Source organism: Lynx rufus, unplaced genomic scaffold (assembly GCF_022079265.1).
Source record: "Lynx rufus isolate CCGP_SWC_20201006 ecotype Redwood Valley unplaced genomic scaffold, mLynRuf1.p SCAF_14, whole genome shotgun sequence".
Taxonomy (NCBI): Eukaryota; Metazoa; Chordata; class Mammalia; order Carnivora; family Felidae; genus Lynx; species Lynx rufus.
In genome coordinates this window covers 61,928,281-61,949,800 of record NW_025814828.1, presented here as the reverse complement: position 1 = coordinate 61,949,800, position 21,520 = coordinate 61,928,281, and the positions used below count along the sequence as shown (strand labels likewise).

Genomic DNA, 21,520 nt, shown 5'->3' with positions numbered 1-21,520 from the left:
TATATAACAACATAGACTTTGGAAAAAAAATCAGTGATTCTATAAAGCATAATAGTTTCTATATCAGGAGTCCTAGAGGAAGAGTGGTAAAGAGGGACAGAAGGTTAATTTGAAAAAAAATATAGCTGAGAATTTCCTTAATCTTGGGAAGAGAACAGGAATTAAAGTCCAACAGGCACAGAGAACAGCTCAAAAGATCAATAAAAAGAGGTCATCACCAAGACATAGCATAGTGAACCTTGCAAAATACAAAGATGAAGACAGAATTCTGAAAGCAGCTAGGGACAAAAGGTCCTTACAAGGGTAGACACATAAGGTTAGCAGCAGACCTCTCCACAGAAACTTGATAGACCAGAAGAGAGTGGCATGATAGATTTAACATGCTAAACAGGAAAAAAAAATGTAGCCATGAATACTTTACCTAGTAAGACTGTCATACAGAAGAGAAGGAAACATAGTTTCCAAGGCAAACAAAAACTAAAGAAGTCTGTGAACACTACATCAGCACCTCAAGAATTATTAAAGGGGACACTTTTAGTGTAAAAGAAGATCCAAGAGCAAAAAGACTAAAAGGAAACAGTGGCAAAGTTTAGGAACAGCAATTTTACAAGTAATACAATGGCACTAAATTCATATCTATCAATAATTAATCTGAATGTAAATGACCTAAGTGCTCCAATCAAAAGACATAAGGTATTAGAATAAGTGAAAAAAATCATCAATATGTTGCTTACAAGAGAAGCATTTTAGACACAAAGTCACCTCCAGATTGAAAATGAAGGATTGGAGAACCATGTATCATGCTAATTGATATAAAAAGAAAGCTGGAGTAGCCATTCATATATCCGACAAACTAGATTTTAAACCAAAGTCTTTAATAAGAGATGAAGAAGGACACTATATCATCATAAAGGGGTCCATCCAAAAAGAAGATCTAATGATTATAATAATCTAGGCCACAACCTGGGAGCAGCCAAGTATATAAATCTAATAATAATACACTTAAAGAAACTCAATGATAATAGTACAAAAATAGTAAAAGATTATGTATTTTTAAAGTTTATTTATTGATTTCGAGAAGGAGAGAGACAGAGAACAAAGGCAGGGGAGGGGCAGAGAGAGAGGGAGAGTGAGAATCCCAAGCAGTCTCCATCCTGGCAACACAGAGCCTGACATGGGGCTAGAATTCACAAACTGTGAGATCATGACCTGAGCTGAAGTCAAGGGTTGGATGTTCAACCGACTTAGCCACCTGGATGCACCATAGTAAGGGACTTTAACACCCCACTTACACCAATGGACAGATCATCTAAGCAGAAAATCAGCATGAAAACAATGGCTTTGAATGAAACACTGGACCAGGAAAGATGAACTTAACAGATATATTCAGAGCATTTCACCCTAAAGCATCAGAATACACATCTTCTCGAGTACACATGGAATATTCTCCAGAATAGATCACATACTGGATCACAAACCAGGACTCAACCAATACAAAAAGACTGAAATCATACCATGCATATTTTCAGAAGACAATACTAGAAATTTGAAGTAAATCACAAGAAAAAAATTGGAAAGACCACAAATATATAGAGATTAAAGAACATCCAACTAAAGAATGAGTGAGATAACCAAGAAATTACATAATAAATTTTAAAAAAAAATACACGGAAGCCAAGCAAAATGAAAACATGACAGACCAGAACCTTTGGAATGTAGGAAAGGCAGTCATAAGAGGGAAGCACATAGCAATATAGGCCTTCCTAATGAAGGTTGAAATGTCTCAGAAATACAACCTAAGCTTACATCTTAAGAAGTTGGAAAAATAACAGTAAATAAAGCCCAAAATAAGCAGAAGAGGGAAACAATGGAGGTTACAGCAGAATTAATGATATAGAAATAAAACGGATGGTGGAACAGATAAAAGAAAGTAGGAGCCAGTTCTTTGAAAGAATTAATAATTCTTTCTAGCCAAACTAATCAAAGGAAAAATGAGTGGTACTTAAATGGGTCAGTAGGTTAATCATCTGACTCTTGATTTCAGCTCAGGTCAAGATCTCATGGTTAGTGAGATCTAACCCCACATCAGGCACTCTGCTGACAGCATGAATCTTGCTTTGAATCCTCCCTCTCCCTTTTTCCTCTGCCCCCCGCCTCACTTACTTTCTCTCTCTCAAAACAAATAAATAAACTTAAAAAAATAAATCTCACTTAAAATAAGAAGGAAAGGACTCAACAAATAAAATCATGAATGAAAGAGTTGAGATCAAAACCAACAATGCAAAATTCAAAAAATTATGAGATATTATGAGCAAGTATATGCCAACAAATTGGGAAATTGGAATAAATGAATAAATTCATATAAACATATAAACTACCACAACTGAAACAGGAAGAAATAGAAAATTCGAACAGACCCATAACATATAAAGAAATTGAGTCAGGAATAAAAAAATCTCCCGAAAAAGAATAATGCAAGGCCAGGTGGCTTCCCAGAGGAATTCTACAAAGCATCTAGAGAAGAACTAAGCCTATTCTTTCGAAAATAAACAGAGAGAGAGAGAGAGAGAGAGAGAGAGAAATGGTAGTAAAACTTCCAAATTTATTCTTTTTTATTTTATTTATTTATTTATTTATTTATTTATTTATTTCAATATATGAATTTAATTGTCAAATTGGTTTCCATACAACACCCAGTGCTCATCCCAAAAGGTGCCCTCCTCAATACCCATCACCCACCTCTCCTCCCTCCCACCCCCCATCAACCCTCAGTTTGTTCTCAGTTTTTAACAGTCTCTTACGCTTTGGCTCTCTCCCACTCTAACCTCTTTTTTTTTTCCTTCCCCTCCCCCATGGGTTTCTGTTAAGTTTCTCAGGATCCACATAAGAGTGAAAACATATGGTATCTGTCTTTCTCTGTATGCCTTATTTCACTTAGCATCACACTCTCCAGTTCCATCCATATTGCTAAAAAGGGCCATATTTCATTCTTTCTCATTGCCACATAGTACTCCATTGTGTATATAAAGCACAATTTTTTAATCCATTCATCAGTTGATGGACATTTAGGCTCTTTCCATAATTTGGCTATTGTTGAGAGTGCTGCTATAAACATTGGGGTAAAAGTGCCCCTATGCATCAGTACTCCTGTATCCCTTGAATAAATTCCTAGCAGTGCTATTGCTGGGTCATAGGGTAGGACTATTTTTAATTTTCTGAGGAACCTCCACACTGTTTTCCAGAGTGGCTGCACCAATTTGCATTCCCACCAACAGTGCAAGAGGGTTGGTTCCCTTTTCTCCAGATCATCGCCAGCATCTATAGTCTCCTGATTTGTTCATTTTGGACACTCTGACTGGCGTGATGTGATACCTGAGTGTGGTTTTGATTTATATTTCCCTGATGAGGAGCAACGTTGAGCATCTTTTCGTGTGCCTGTTGGCCATCCAGATGTCTTCTTTAGAGAAGTGTCTATACCTGTTTTCTGCCCATTTCTTCACTGGGTTATTTGTTTTTCACGTGTGGAGTTTGGTGAGCTCTTTATAGATTTTGGATACTAGCCCTTTGTCCAATATATCATTTGCAAATATCTTTCCCCATTCTGTTGGTTGCCTTTTCGTTTTGTTGGTTGTTTCCTTTGCTGTGCAGAAGCTTTTTATCTTCATAACGTCCCAGCAATTCATTTTGCTTTTAATTCCCTTGCCTTTGGGGATGTGTTGAGTAAGAGATTGTTATGGCTGAGGTCAAAGAGATCTTTTCCTGCTTTCTCCTCTAGGGTTTTGATGGTTTCCTGTCTCACATTCAGGTCCTTTATCGATTTTGAGTTTATTTTTGTGAATGGTGTGAGAAAGTGGTCTAGTTTCAATCTTCTGCATGTTGCTGTCCAGTTCTCCCAGCACCATTTGTTAAAGAGACTTTTTTCCATTGGATGTTCTTTCCTGCTTTGTCAAAGATTAGTTGGCCATACGTTTGTGGGTCTATTTCTGGGTTTCTATTCTATTCCATTGGTCTATGTGTCTGTTTTTGTGCCAATACCATGCTGTCTTGTTGATTACAGCTTTGTAGTAGAGGCTCAAGTCTGGGATTGTGATGCCTCCTGCTTTGGTCTTCTTCTTCAAAATTCCTTTGGCTATTTGGGGCCTGTTGTGGTTCCATATGAATTTTAGGATTGCTTGTTCTAGTTTCAAGAAGAATGCTGGTGCAATTTTGATTGGGATTGCATTGAATGTGTAGATAGCTTTGGGTAGTATTGACATTTTGACAATATTTATTCTTCCAATCCATGAGCACGGAATGTTTTTCCATTTCTTTACATCTTCTTCAATTTCCTTCATAAGCTTTCTATAGTTTTCAGCATACAGATCTTTTACAGCTTTGGTTAGATTTATTCCTAGCTATTTTATGCTTCTTGATGCAGTTGTGAATGGGATCAGTTTCTTTATTTGTCTTTCTGTTGCTTCATTGTTAGTGTATAAGAATGCAACTGATTTCTACACATTGATTTTGTATCCTGCAACTTTGCTAAATTCATGTATCAGTTCTAGCAGACTTCTGGTGGAGTCTGTCAGATTTTACATGTATAATATCATGTCATCTGCAAAAAGTGAAAGCTTAACTTCATCTTTGCCAATTTTGATGCCTTTGATTTCCTTTTGTTGTCTGATTGCTGATGCTAGCACTTCCAACACTATGTTAAACAACAGCGGTGAGAGTGGACATCCCTGTCGTGTTCCTGATCTCAGGGAAAAAGCTCTCAGTTTTTCTCCATTGAGGATGATGTTAGCTGTGGGCTTTACATAAATGTCTTTTATGATGTTTAAGTATGTTCCTTCTATCCCGACTTTCTCGAGGGTTTTTATTAAGAAAGGATGCTGAATTTTGTCAAAGGACTTTTCTTCATCAATTGACAGGATCATATGGTTCTTATCTTTTCTTTTATTAAATTGATGTATCACATTGATTGATTTGCGAATGTTGAACCAACCCTGCATCCCAGGAATGAATCCCACTTGATCATGGTGAATAATTCTTTTTATATGTTGTTGAATTCGATTTGCTAGTATCTTATTGAGAATTTTTGCATCCATATTCATCAGGGATATTGACCTGTAGTTCTCTTTTTTTACTGGGTCTCTGTCTGGTTTCAGAATAAAAGTAATACTGGCTTCATAGAATGAGTCTGGAAGTTTTCCTTCCCTTTCTATTTCTTGGAATAGCATAGCTTGAGAAGGATAGGTATTATCTCTGCTTTAAACGTCTGTTAGAACTCCCCTGGGAAGCCATCTGGTCCTGGACTCTTATTTGTTAGGAGATTTTTGATGACTGATTCAATTTATTCGCTGGTTATGGGTCTATTCAAGCTTCGTATTTCCTCCTGATTGAGTTTTGGAAGTGTGTGGGTGTTTAGGAATTTTTCCATTTCTTCCAGGTTGTCCAGTTTGTTGGCATATAATTTTTCATAGTATTCCCTGATAATTGCTTGTATCTCTGAGGGATTGGTTGTAATAATTCCATTTTCATTCATGATTTTATCTATTTGGGTCATCTCCCTTTTCTTTTTGAGAAGCCTGGCTAGAAGTTTGTCAATTTTGTTTATTTTTTCAATTTCAATTTCTATATTATTTATTTCTCTTCTGATCTTTCTTATTTCCCTTTTTCTGCTGGATATAGGCTGTCTTTGCTGTTCTGCTTATTTCCTTTAGGTGTGCTGTTAGATTTTGTATTTGGGATTTTTCTTGTTTCTTGAGATAGGCCTGTATTACGATGTATTTTCCTGTCAGGACTGCCTTCGCTGCATTACAAAGCATTTGGATTGTTGTATTTTCATTTTCGCTTGTTTCCATATATTTTTTTAATTTCTTCTCTAATTGCCTGGTTGACCCATTCATTCTTTAGTAGGGTGTTCTTTAACCTCCATGCTTTTGGAGGTTTTCCAGACTTTTTCCTGTGGTTGGTTTCAAGCTTCATAACATTGTTGTCTGAAAGTATGCATGGTATGATTTCAATTCTTGTATACTTATGAAGGGCTGTTTTGTGACCCAGTATGTGATCTATCTTGGAGAATGTTCCATGTGCACTGGAGAAGAAAATATATTCTGTTCCTTTGGGGTGCAGAGTTCTAAATATATCTGTCGGAAATAGGTGAGAGCTTGAGGGAAGATGGCGGTGTGGAGGACGCTGGGCTCACCCCGCGTCCTGCTGATCACTTAGATTCCACCTACACCTGCCTAAATAACCCAGAAAACCACCAGAGGATTAGCAGAACGGAGTCGCCAGACCCAAGCGCAGAGGAGAGGCCCACGGAAGAGGGTAGGAAGGGCGGCGAGGGGGTGCGTGCTCCAGGGACTGGTGGGAGGGAGCCGGGGCAGAGGGGTGGCTCGCCGGCCAAGCAGAGTCTACTTTACATACCTTACTTTACATACTTTACATACTTTACAACCTGTGTCTACTTTACATAGCAAAAGAGACTTTACATCTGTGATTAAATTAAAAATTTTGAGGTGAAGAAATTACTCTAAATTATCCCAGTGGGACCAATCTAATCACAAGGGTCCTAATAAAAGTTAAGGAGGAGGGTCCAAGTTAGAGTAAGAAATGTGACCATGGAAATAGGAGTGAGAGAGACAGAGAAAATAGAGATTTTCAGAGAGATAGGTAGAGAGGGAAAGAGAGATTTTAATATGCTATGCTGTTTTCCGTTAAGGTGGAGAAAATGCTCAAGAGACAAGGAATGCCTGTGAACTCTATAAACTGAAAAACAACAACAACAACAACAACAACAACAAACAGATTCTCCTCTAGCACCTTCAGAAGGAATGCAGCCCCAATGACACCAGGATTTTAGGACTTTTGACCTTCAGAGCTGTAAGAAAAAATTTTGTTGTTTTTCTGCCACTAAGTTTTTAGCAATTTATTATAGCATAAAAAAACCACAAAAACATAATATGTCTTATTGAATTTTAAGAGCTCTTTATATATTCTGGATAAAAGTCATGTCAGATATATGTACTACAAACTCCATAGTCTGTGGCTGCCTTTTACTACTCTTTTGCTTGCATTTTTTATTATTGAGAAATAGAAGTTAAATTTGATGAAGTCCATTTTCTTTTATGATTTTTGTTTCTATTCTTTGTCTAGCCAGTCTTTGTCAACCTCAAAGTGACAAAGATATTCTACTGTTTTCTTCCAGATGTTTTGGCATTTCAGGTTTTACGTTTAGTTCTATGATCCATTTTTAGTTAATTTTTGCATATGATGTGATATAATAATCCAAAAGCCATACACAATATGTAAATAAGTGCATATGATTATGTTCCAGTAAAACTTTATTTAGGTACAATGAAATTTGAATTTCATGAAATTGTCATCATGAGATATTCTATTTTTTCAACAATTAAAATAAAAATGTAAAAACTATTCTTAGTTTATAGGCTATTCAAAAATGGTTATCAGAATGCATTTGGCTCCTGGGCTATATTTTGGTAAGCTCTAAATTGTGCACTGCATCAACATAATAATAAAACTCACAATAAAATGTTGTAGAAAGTCTTGCTTTAAATAGTCATATGTAGGGGATTCTGGGAAGATAGCGGCGTAGGAGGACGCTGGGCTCACCACGCGTCCTGCTGATCACTTAGATTCCACCTACACCTGCCTAAATAACCCAGAAAACCGCCAGAGGATTGGCAGAGCAGAGTCACCGGACCCAAGTGCAGACGAGAGGCCCACAGAAGAGGGTAGGAAGGGCGGCGAGGCGGTGCGCACTCCACGGACTGGCGGGAGGGAGCCGGGGCGGAGGGGCGGCTGGTCAGCCAAGCAGAGCCCCCGAGTCCGGCTTGCAAAAGCGGAGGGGCCTGACGGACTGTGTTCCGACAGCAAGCGCGACTTAGCGTCTGGGAGGTCATAAGTTAACAGCTCTGCTCGGAAAGCGGGAAGGCTGGAGGACAAAGGGAGGGTGAGCTGCGGAGCCCCCGGACGACAGAGCTCTGTTTGGCAGGGAACAAAGGCGCTCGCCAGCACCATCTCCCCCGCCCATCCCCCAGCCAAAATCCCAAAGGGAACCGGTTCCGGCCAGGGAAATTGCTCGCTCCGCACAAACACCCAACTCTGTGCTTCTGCGGAGCCAAACCTCCGGCAGCGGATCTGACTCCCTCCGGCTGCCACAGGGCCCCTCCTGAAGTGGATCACCTAAGGAGAAGCGAGCTAAGCCTGCCCCCCCTGCCGCCTTGCACCTTGCCTTCCCATCCCAGCTAATACGCCAGATCCCCAGCATCACAAGCCTGGCAGTGTGCAAGTAGCCCAGACGGGCCACGCCACCCCACAGTGAATCCCGCCCCTAGGAGAGGGGAAGAGAAGGCACACACCAGTCTGACTGTGGCCCCAGCGGTGGGCTGGGGGCAGACATCAGGTCGGACTGCGGCCCCGCCCACCAACTCCAGTTATACACCACAGCACAGGGGAAGTGCCCTGCAGGCCCTCACCACACCAGGGACTATCCAAAATGACCAAGCGGAAGAATTCCCCTCAGAAGAATCTCCAGGAAATAACAACAGCTAATGAGCTGATCAAAAAGGATTTAAATAATATAACAGAAAGTGAATTTAGAATAATAGTCATAAAATTAATCGCTGGGCTGGAAAACAGCATACAGGACAGCAGAGAATCTCTTGCTACAGAGATCAAGGGACTAAGGAACAGTCAGGAGGAGCTGAAAAACGCTTTAAAGGAAATGGAAAACAAAATGCAAACCACCACGGCTCGGATGGAAGAGGCAGAGGAGAGAATAGGTGAACTAGAAGATAAAGTTATGGCAAAAGAGGAAGCTGAGAAAAAGAGAGATAAAAAAATCCAGGAGTATGAGAGGAAAATTAGAGAACTAAGTGATACACTAAAAAGAAATAATATACGCATAATTGGTATCCCAGAGGAGGAAGAGAGAGGGAAAGGTGCTGAAGGGGTACTTGAAGAAATCATAGCTGAGAACTTCCCTGAACTGGGGAAGGAAAAAGGCATTGAAATCCAAGAGGCACAGAGAACTCCCTTCAGACGTAACTTGAATCGATCTGCACGACATATCATAGTGAAACTGGCAAAATACAAGGACAAAGAGAAAATTCTGAAAGCAGCAAGGGGTAAACGTGCCCTCACATATAAAGGGAGACCTATAAGACTCGTGACTGATCTCTCTTTTGAAACTTGGCAGGCCAGAAAGAATTGGCACGAGATTTTCAGGGTGCTAGACAGCAAAAATATGCAGCCGAGAATCCTTTATCCAGCAAGTCTGTCATCTAGAATAGAAGGAGAGATAAAGATCTTCCCAAACAAACAAAAACTGAAGGAATTTGTCACCACTAAACCAGCCCTACAAGAGATCCTAAGGGGGACCCTGTGAGACAAAGTACCAGAGACATCACTACAAGCATAAAACATACAGACATCACAATGACTCTAAACCCGTATCTTTCTATAATAACACTGAATGTAAATGGATTAAATGCGCCAACCAAAAGACATAGGGTATCAGAATGGATAAAAAAACAAGACCCATCTATTTGCTGTCTACAAGAGACTCATTTTAGACCTGAGGACACCTTTAGATTCAGAGTGAGGGGATGGAGAACTATTTATCATGCTACTGGAAGCCAGAAGAAAGCTGGAGTAGCCATACTTCTATCAGACAAACAAGACTTTAAATTAAAGGCTGTAACAAGAGATGAAGAAGGACATTATATACTAGTTACAGGGTCTATCCATCAGGAAGAGCTAACAATTATAAATGTCTATGTGCCGAATACCGGAGCCCCCAAATATATAAAACAATTACTCATAAACAGAAGCAACCTTATTGATAAGAATGTGGTAATTGCAGGGGACTTTAACACCCCACTTACAGAAATGGATAGATCATCTAGACACACGGTCAATAAAGAAACAAAGGCCCTGAATGAGACACTGGATCAGATGGACTTGACAGATATATTTAGAACTCTGCATCCCAAAGCAACAGAATATACTTTCTTCTCGAGTGCACATGGAACATTCTCCATGATAGATCATATACTAGGTCACAAAACAGCCCTTCATAAGTTTACAAGATTTGAAATTATACCATGCATACTTTCAGACCACAATGCTATGAAGCTTGAAATCACCCACAGGAAAAAGTCTGGAAAACCTCCAAAAGCATGGAGGTTAAAGAACACCCTACTAACGAATGAGTGGGTCAACCAGGCAATTAGAGAAGAAATCAAAAAATATATGGAAACAAACGAAAATGAAAATACAACAATCCAAACGCTTTGGGACGCAGCGAAGGCAGTCCTGAGAGGAAAATACATTGCAATCCAGGCCTATCTCAAGAAACAAGAAAAATCCCAAATACAAAATCTAACAGCACACCTAGAGGAAATAGAAGCAGAACAGCAAAGGCAGCCTAAACCCAGCAGAAGAAGAAAATAATAAAGATCAGAGCCGAAATAAACAATATAGAATCTAAAAAAACTATAGAGTAGATCAACGAAACCAAGAGTTGGTTTTTTGAAAAAATAAACAAAATTGACAAACCTTTAGCCAGGCTTCTCAAAAAGAAAAGGGAGATGACCCAAATAGATAAAATCATGAATGAAAATGGAATTATGACAACCAATCCCTCAGAGATACAAACAATTATCAGGGAATACTATGAAAAATTATATGCCAACAAATTGGACAACCTGGAAGAAATGGACAAATTCCTGAACACCCACACTCTTCCAAAACTCAATCAGGAGGAAAGAGAAAGCTTGAACAGACCCATAACCAGCGAAGAAATTGAATCAGTTATCAAAAATCTCCCAACAAATAAGAGTCCAGGACCAGATGGCTTCCCAGGGGAGTTCTACCAGACGTTTAAAGCAGAGATAATACCTATCCTTCTCAAGCTATTCCAAGAAATAGAAAGGGAAGGAAAACTTCCAGACTCATTCTATGAAGCCAGTATTCCTTTGATTCCTAAACCAGACAGAGACCCAGTAAAAAAAGAGAACTACAGGCCAATATCCCTGATGAATATGGATGCAAAAATTCTCAATAAGATACTAGCAAATCGAATTCAACAGCATATAAAAAGAATTATTCACCATGATCAAGTGGGATTCATTCCTGGGATGCAGGGCTGGGTCAACATTCGCAAATCAATCAACGTGATACATCACATTAACAAAAAAAAAGAGAAGAACCATATGATCCTGTCAATCGATGCAGAAAAGGCCTTTGACAAAATCCAGCACCCTTTCTTAATAAAAACCCTTGAGAAAGTCGGGATAGAAGGAACATACTTAAAGATCATAAAAGCCATTTATGAAAAGCCCACAGCTAACATCATCCTCAACGGGGAAAAACTGAGAGCTTTTTCCCTGAGATCAGGAACACGACAGGGATGCCCACTCTCACCGTTGTTGTTTAACATAGTGCTGGAAGTGCTAGCATCAGCAATCAGACAACAAAAGGAAATCAAAGGCATCAAAATTGGCAAAGATGAAGTCAAGCTTTTGCTTTTTGCAGATGACATGATATTATACATGGAAAATCCGATAGACTCCACCAAAAGTCTGCTAGAACTGATACATGAATTCAGCAAAGTTGCAGGATACAAAATCAATGGACAGAAATCAGTTGCATTCTTATACACTAACAATGAAGCAACAGAAAGACAAATAAAGAAACTGATCCCATTCACAATTGCACCAAGAAGCATAAAATACCTAGGAATAAATCTAACCAAAGATGTAAAGGATGTGTATGCTGAAAACTATAGAAAGCTTATGAAGGTAATTGAAGAAGATTTAAAGAAATGGAAAGACATTCCCTGCTCATGGATTGGAAGAATAAATATTGTCAAAATGTCAATACTACCCAAAGCTATCTACACATTCAATGCAATCCCAATCAAAATTGCACCAGCATTCTTCTCAAAACTAGAACAAGCAATCCTAAAATTCATATGGAACCACAAAAGGCCCCGAATAGCCAAAGGAATTTTGAAGAAGAAGACCAAAGCAGGAGGCATCACAATCCCAGACTTTAGCCTCTACTACAAAGCTGTCATCATCAAGACAGCATGGTATTGGCACAAAAACAGACACACAGACCAATGGAATAGAATAGAAACCCCAGAACTAGACCCACAAACGTATGGCCAACTCATCTTTGACAAAGCAGGAAAGAACATCCAATGGAAAAAAGACAGCCTCTTTAACAAATGGTGCTGGGAAAACTGGACAGCAACATGCAGAAGGTTGAAACTAGACCACTTTCTCACACCATTTACAAAAATAAACTCAAAATGGATAAAGGACCTAAATGTGAGACAGGAAACCATCAGAACCTTAGAGGAGAAAGCAGGAAAAGACCTCTCTGACCTCAGCCGTAGCAATCTCTTACTCGACACATCCCCAAAGGCAAGGGAATTAAAAGCAAAAGTGAATTACTGGGACCTTATGAAGATAAAAAGCTTCTGCACAGCAAAGGAAACAACCAACAAAACTAAAAGGCAACCAACGGAATGGGAAAAGATATTTGCAAATGACATATCGGACAAAGGGCTAGTATCTAAAATCTATAAAGAGCTCACCAAACTCCACACCCGAAAAACAAATAACCCAGTGAAGAAATGGGCAGAAAACATGAATAGACACTTCTCTAAAGAAGACATCCAGATGGCCAACAGGCACATGAAAAGATGTTCAGCGTCGCTCCTTATCAGGGAAATACAAATCAAAACCACACTCAGGTATCACCTCACGCCAGTCAGAGTGGCCAAAATGAACAAATCAGGAGACTATAGATGCTGGAGAGGATGTGGAGAAACGGGAACCCTCTTGCACTGTTGGTGGGAATGCAAATTTTGCAGCCGCTCTGGATAGCAGTGTGGAGGTTCCTCAGAAAATTAAAAATAGACCTACCCTATGACCCAGCAGTACCACTGCTAGGAATTTACCCAAGGGATACAGGAGTACTGATGCATAGGGGCACTTGTACCCCAATGTTCATAGCAGCACTCTCAACAATAGCCAAATTATGGAAAGAGCCTAAATGTCCATCAACTGATGAATGGATAAAGAAATTGTGGTTTATATACACAATGGAATACTACGTGGCAATGAGAAAAAATGAAATATGGCCTTTTGTAGCAACGTGGATGGAACTGGAGAGTGTGATGCTAAGTGAAATAAGCCATACAGAGAAAGACAGATACCATATGGTTTCACTCTTATGTGGATCCTGAGAAACTTAACAGGAACCCATGGGGGAGGGGAAGGAAAAAAAAAAAAAAAAAAAAGGACGTTAGAGTGGGAGAGAGCCAAAGCATAAGAGACTGTTAAAAACTGAGAACAAACTGAGGGTTGATGGGGGGTGGGAGGGAGGGGCGGGTGGGTGATGGGTATTGAGGAGGGCACCTTTTGGGATGAGCACTGGGTGTTGTATGGAAACCAATTTGTCAATAAACTTCATATAAAAAAAAAACTGAGAACAAACTGAGGGTTGATGGGGGGTGGGAGGGAGGGGCGGGTGGGTGATGGGTATTGAGGAGGGCACCTTTTGGGATGAGCACTGGGTGTTGTATGGAAACCAATTTGTCAATAAACTTCATATATAAAAAAAAATAAAAAAAAATAAAAAAATAATCATATGTATATGAAGAAAATTAAAAGGGAACAATAATTCTTTCATATTTACCTACATATTTTCCATTTCTGGTACCCTGTATTCCTGTCTGATGTTATAAATTTCTATCTGGGGTAATTTCCCTTCATTCAGAAAAAAAATATTTTAGCATTTCTTATAGTGCCATTCTGGTAGAAACATATTATTTTTATTGTAATTTATATGAATATCTCTTCAGTTTGTCTACATTTTTATGTATTTTTTATGTTATAAAGGATTCTAGATTGCTTTTTTCTTCCCAGATCTTTTTTTTTTTAAGTATTGGTCTATTTATTTGTTTTGCTTTTTAGATTCCTCATATAAGTGAAATCATGTGATATTTTCACACAGTATTTGTCTTTTCCAGTCTGACTTATTTCACTTAACATAATACTCTCCAGATCCATTCATGTTGTTGCAAATAGCAAGATCTTATCGTTTTATGGCTGCATGATATTCTATTGTGTAAATATACACCACATCTAACAAAACAAATGAATAAACAAACAAAAAGCAGAATCAGACCTATAATTACAGAGAATAAACTGATAGTTTCCAGAGGGGAGTGGGATGGGGTGTGGGCAAAATATGTGAACAGGATTGAGAGACATAGGTTTCCAATTATGGAGTAAATAAGTTGTGAGAATACAAGGTACAGTATAGGTAAAATAGTCAATGAAATTGTAATAGCACTGATGGTAGCACACTTGTGGTGAGCATAGCATAGCATATACAGAAATTGGTTGAATCACTATGTTGTACATCAGAAACTAAGGTAACTGTGTGTCAAGTATATTATAATAAAACAATTTTAAAAAGTTATTGCCCTACTGACTTTTGGGCTCCCTTGTTTCTGATGAGTGATCAACAGTCATTGGAATCAATTTTTCAGAATATGTAATTTTTTATTTTTAACCTGTCTTTTTTGGAAGGCTTTCAAGGTTTGCTCTTTGGCTTTTAACAGTTTGAGTATGGTATGTTTTTTTTTTTTTGTTTGTTTGTTTGTTTAGCATATTTTCTCCATGAGTTCACTTAGTTTCTTGAATCTATGAATTTATGTTTTTCACTAAATTTGGTAAATTTGTATCTTCAAATATTTTCCCTCAAATTTCTCTTTTTTCTCATTCTAAGTCTCCAATCACATGTATGTTAGACCCATTTAATATTGTCCCACAATTTTCCAAAACCCTCCTTTTTTTATATTTTTCCTCTTAGTTCTTTACATTGGATAGTTTACATTTCTTTGTCTTAAAATTCACTCACACTTTCTTCTGTCATCACCAACTGTTGTTTGAGCCAATATTATATTTTTTAATATTTGAAATATTAAATATTTTGGTTTTAGAATTTCTACTTGTCTTTTTTTTTAATTCTGATGATATGTCCTATTTTTTCTTTGCTCATTATAGGCCTATTGTCCTACATGACTTGGAAAATATTTAAAATAGCTGCTTTAAATTTTCCTGTGATAATTACAACATCCTGTTATTTCAACAGTAGTCTTTATAGTTTTTCTTCATACATAGACTTTGTAGACAGATTTTGAAGATTCCCCTCTAAATAATTTTGTTGTTGTTGTTGTTGTTGTTGTTGTTGTTGTTATGGGTCTCCCTAATATTTATTATCTGTCCCAAATTCTGTATTCTAGTTTTTCAAGCTAGAAAGACTTCAAGTTTTCTACCAGAATCTTAATCACCAAATACTGCACATATTGGGCACTGCTTTTAGGTTAAAAGACATGAAAAAGGGAAAAAATCACCCAGTGCAAATATCTTCTTCCAAATTTGAACTCTCTTCCTTAAAAATAATTCAAGGATCTGATTTCCTGAATTATTATTGTTTTTGCTAACAAGTACATAAACAAAAGTGCTCCGTATGTTTCTATGGATTGAAACTTATGGAAAGACCCTACGCAAATGTCATCTTTCATGGAATAATTTTATTTTCTTTACTTACACAAAATTATAAGATAGATGTAGAAAACTCTCATATTCCTAACTTTTTATATACCTAATAAAATAACCGTTGGGTCACTTGTTTCTGCCTGAAAAAAAATTTAACAACCAAACATATAACCTCAGAGGAGAATTTATTCTAATTACAATTTTTCTAGTGTCATGCTGGGAAGGCAATTTCTTCTTTTCACAACTTTAAAGAAGTAAGTCCAGCTATTCTATTGCCAAAAAAAAAGCAGCCACTAAAGCTGGTTGTAAGTGCAGCAAAACTAAAATGTCAATCCCTGATCATTGATACTACTGTTGCATAAATATTTAAATCATCTGACTTGCTGTTATTAAATTTTATCTTGTTTATTTCAATTTACTTTTAAAAAACATGGAATCAAACAAACAAAAGGTAACAAGCTGGATGATGACTAAATAGCTAGACAAAGATTATTTCCTAGCTTCTGATAATACATACATAAATAAGGAAGTTCATTTTAATAAAGGAAATTATAAGCCATTGAATGTAATCCTGGCAATTATTTTAATTTTTTTAAAGTTTATTTAGTTTTGAGAGAGAGAGAGAGAGAGAGAGAGAGAGAGCATGAGAGGTGGTGGGGCAGAGAAAGAAGGACACCTAGAATCTGAAGCAGTCTCCAGAGTCTGAGCTGTCAGCACAGAGCCCAACGCGATGTATGACCCGAGCTGAAGTCGAATGCTTAACTGAGCCACCCAGACACCCCAATCCTGAAAAGTATTTTAAATTATTTCTTAAATTAAAGCTACACCTACATTAAATAGGAGAAATATGAAACAGCCTTTAAATTTTGGGTGAGGATGAGGACTACATTTTTAGACATGCTAGAAAAATAAAATGCTTGATCATTAGTTGCAAATTCATTAAAGACTGCTAGATTTTTCCAATTTAGAAATTACATCTGATAAAAATAAACTATTAGGTTAGAAAAAGGTTACAGAAAAAGCATTAGTTTCCTATTACTGTTGTAAGAAATCACCACAAACTTGGTGGCTTAGAACAAGAGAAATGTATTATTCTACAGGCTTGTAGATTATAAATCCAACAGTAGTCTCAGTGGGATAAAATCAAGGTATTGCTAGGGCTTTTCCCTTTTCTGGAGGCTCTGGGGTACAATTTTCTTACCTATTCCAGTCTCTGAGCCTGCATGCATTCCTTGGCTCATGGACCCTTTACTTCACCTTTATAACCAGAAATTTTAAATGTCTCAGTGCCTTTCTTCCATTATCATATTTTCCTCTGCCTGACCTCTTCTTCCACTTTAAGGACCATTGTGATTACTGTGGACCTACTCAAACAATAGAAGATAATCTCCCTATTTTATGATCAGTTGATCAGCATCCTTGATTCCATCTGCAATCTTAATTCCCCTTTGGCATGTAACCTAAAATATTCACAGCTTCTGGGGATTAGAACATGCAGGACATTATTCTGCCTATCACATCAACTACACAGTAAGATATTGGAGGATACTTAAATAGGCTTTTTTAAGGATATGACCCTTACATGGGACTTTGAAGAGAGAATTAAATATGAATAGGATTTATATTCAGGTGTGAAATATTAATTAGTTCTGAGATACTCTTTCCAAGCCAATGTTAGTGAGTAGAGAATACTGGGTTTGTGCTGGACTAAAATCAAGGTGCCAGCAGCGCTTCTGGCATTTCTGGGGAGAATCCTTTCCGTTTGTATTTTCTAGGTTCAATAGACACAGCATTTCTTAGCTCATGGCCCCTCCCTCCATCTTCGAAGCCAGCAGTGTAGCATCTCAAATCTTTATCTGACTCTGACCTTCCTCCCTCCCTTTTTCACTTGTAAAAATCTTGTGATTGTATTCTGGGTGCACCCGGATAATCGGGGATCATCTTCCTATCTCAAAAATCTTTAACTTGATGACACTGCAAAGTCCCTTTTTCCCTATAAGGTAACATGTTCACAGGCTTTGGGGACTGGATGGGAATAACTTTATGTGAATAAAAAGGGTGCATATGTTATCACTGAAAATAAACAAAGGTAGACTTTACCCAAAGTATCTCTTTTGGCAAGGTCCAATCACCATGTATCATTTTGTTTTCAGCAGTTTGAATATGATATACTCTGGTGCATTTTTATTCTTCTTTTTCTTTTTGGGGGGAATTTTTCTTTCTTCATGTTTTCTGGACTTCTTGGATATGTGGTCTGATGTATGTCATTAATTTTGGAAAACTCTTGGCCATTATTTTTTTCAAAACTTTTTTTCCTCCATTCTTTTTCCCTTCTTTGAGATTCTAATTACTTGTATCACAGATTATTTGGTAACATCTCTCTGCTCATGGATACTTGGATTTGTTTTTATCATTATTTTTTTTCTTTCCTTCTTTTTACAAACCTATTGTCAAATTCATTGATTCATTCCTTGTTCATTGTCAAGTCTGCAGACAAGTCCATTGAAGACATTCTTCATCTCTGTCACAATGTTTTTCATTTGTAACACTTTCTTTTGACTATTATAGTTTCCATCTTTCTGCTGAAATTACCCATCTGGTTACATGTTTTCAATATTTTCCATTAAAGTCTTAATATAGTAATCATAGGTATTTTATTTATTTATTTATTTACTTATTTATCTATTTATTTTTAAATTTATTTTTGAGAGACAGAGAGAAACAGAGCTCAAGCAGGAGAGGGGCAGAGAGAGAGGGAAACAAAGAATACAAAGCAGGCTCCAGGCTCTGAGCTGTCAGCCCAGAGCCAGACCTGGGGCTCGAACCCATGAACCATGAGATCATGACCTTAGCTAAAGTTGGACACTTAACCAGCTGTGCCACCCAGGCACCCCAATCATAGGTATTTGAAATTCTCTGTCAGTTCCAACATTTGTGTCATCTCTAGGTCTGGTTATAACATTCTGCCTTACAGGAGTGTGTTGTTTTCTTGCCATTTCTTATGCTTTGCAGTTTTTTGAAACTGAACATCTTGTATAAGATGGTAGAATCCGAGGAAAATAATTTTTATGGCTGGAAATTTGCATACTTTACTTTTAACTAATCATCTAGTGTGGCATGTTCCATTCAAAGTGCTGAATGGAAAAAAAAAATCTATAGCCTAGACTACGCTATCCAGCTAAGGTACCATTCAGAACAGAAGGAGAGATAAAGTGTTTCCCAGACAAGCAAAAACTAAAGGAGTCTGTGACCACTAAACCAGCTCTGGAAGAAATATTAAAGGGTCTCTTTGAGGGGAAAGGAGAGAACAAAAATGACAGTAGAGAAGTAGAAAACACAAAAGCAGTAAAAATATGTTTTTCCTAAAGAAATCAGTCAAAGGACCCCCCAAAAAAAGTATGTAAAATATAATAATATACACCTAAAACATAGGGAGGAGAAGATAAAATAATGAGTTCAAACTTTAACAACCATCAACTTAATATAGACTGCTATATGCAGAGATAGTTATATACAAACCTAATGATAACCATATATCAAAAACCACTAATATATATGAAAATAATATGGAGAAATAATCCAAATATATCACTAAAGAAAATCAGAAAAACATGAAAGACAATAAATAATCAGAGCAAAACTTCAACAACAGCAACAACAAAACAAATACTAAATGTGGCAATAAATATATATATCTGTCAATAATGACTTGAAATGTAAATGTACTTAATCCAATCAGAAGACATTGGGTGACAGAATAGATGAAAAAAAAACAAGATACATCTATATTGTGCCTAAAAGAGACTAATTTTAGACTTAAAAACACATTTAGGGTGCTCGCTTCGGCAGCACATATACTAAAATTGGAACGATACAGAGAAGATTAGCATGGCCCCTGCGCAAGGATGACACGCAAATTCGTGAAGCGTTCCATATTTTTTTGATGGGGGGTGGGAGGGAGGGGAGGGTGGGTGATGGGTATTGAGGAGGGCACCTTTTGGGATGAGCACTGGGTGTTGTATGGAAACCAATTTGTCAATAAATTTCATATATAAAAAAAAAAAACACATTTAGGTTGAAAGTGAGAGGATGAAGAAACATCTATCATGCGAATAGATGTCAAAAGAAAGCCAGAGTAGCAATAGTAATTTTGGATAAAATAGACTTTATGACAAAACTTTAACAATCGACAAATAAGGACCCTACAAAATAATGAAGGGGATAATCTAACAAAAGTTTATAACAATTGTTAATATTTATGTATCCAAAACAGGAGCACCCAAATATATGAAACTGTTAATAACAAATATAAAGGAAAAAAATCAATAATAAAACAATAATAGTAGGCGACCTTAATACCCACTTACATCATTGGAAACCATCTAAACAGAACGTTAACTTTGAATGACACACTGGAACACATGGACATAAAAGACATGCAGAACATTCTATATTTAAAAAAAAAAAAGAACACGCATTCTTTGTAAGTGCACACGGAACATTCTCCAGAATAGATCATATATTAGCCCCCTAAATCCAACTCAATGAATTCAAGAAGATTGAAATCATACCATGCAACTTTTCTGATCACAATACTATAAAACTAGAAGTCAAACACACACACACACACACACACACACACACACGTGGAAAGACCACAAAGACATGGAGATTAAATGACATGCTACTAAAATACTGAAAGGATCAACCAGAAAACCAAAGAAATAATTTAAAAAGGGGGCGGGAATGAAAATGAAAACATAATGGTTCAAAACCTCTCTGATGCATCAAAATCAGTTCTAACAGTAAAGTTTATAGAAACACAGGTCTACCTCAGAAAGCAAGAAAAATTTCAAATAAACAACCTAGATCTGCACCTAAAAGGAATTAGAAAGAAAAACAAACAAAATCTAAAACCAGCAGAAGAAAGGAAATAATAAAGATTAGAGTAGAAATAAATGATTTGGAAACAACAATAACAACAACAAAACAATAAAACAGATCAATGAAACCAAGAGATGATTCTTTGAAAAAAAATCAATGAGATTGATAAACCTCTTGCCATACCTATCAAGAAAGAAAAAAAAGGCTCAAATAAATAAAATTTAAATGAGAGAGGAGAATTAACAGCCAACACCATAGTAATATACTCATAAGAAAATATTATGAAAAACTATATACCAACAAATTAGACAACCTAGAAGAAATGGTTAAATTCCTGAAAACATTTAAACTACAAAAACTGAAACAGGGAGAAATAGAATATTTGAACAGACTGATAAACAGCAAAGAAATTGAGTCAGTAATCAAAACACTCCCAACAAACAAAAGTCCAGGACCAGGTGGCTTTATAAGTGATTTTTATGAAACACTTAAAGAAGACTTAATAATAGAGCACAAACTGATGGTCACCAAAGGGAAGGTGGAAGAGAGTATGGGTTAAATAAATAGGTTATTGGGATTAAGGAGGGCATTTGTTATGATGAATACCATGTGTTATATGGCAGAGTTGAATCGCTATATTGTATACATCAAACTAATATTACACTGTAGGTTAACTAACCATAACTTAAATTAAAACTAAACAGATAAAAAAGAGTTAATAATCATTGATAATAATAGCATAATATTAATAATCATTGAAATAATACCATAATAGTAGGGGACCTTACACTCCACTTACAGAAATGGACAGATCATCTAAGCAGGAAATCAACAAGGAAACAATAGCTTTGAATGACTCACTGGACCAGATGGACATAACAGAGATGCATTCATAACATTTCATCCTAAGCAGCAGAGCACACATCTTGTCAAGTGCACATGGAACATTCTCTAGATCTCAAGTGCACATGGAACATTCTTTAGATTAAGTCACATATTGGGTCACAAATCAACCTTCAAGAAGTATAAAAAGATATACCATGCATACT

At 37.1% G+C, this 21,520-nt stretch overlaps 1 non-coding gene across 1 annotated transcript; it reads left to right on the top strand.

The window, feature by feature from the left end:
• Nucleotides 1-19,420: 19,420 nt before the first annotated feature.
• Nucleotides 19,421-19,527, top strand: LOC124509745 (U6 spliceosomal RNA). Its single transcript, XR_006961515.1, has one exon. It is a non-coding gene; the product is annotated as a U6 spliceosomal RNA (small nuclear RNA).
• The last annotated feature ends 1,993 nt before the right edge of the window (nucleotides 19,528-21,520 follow it).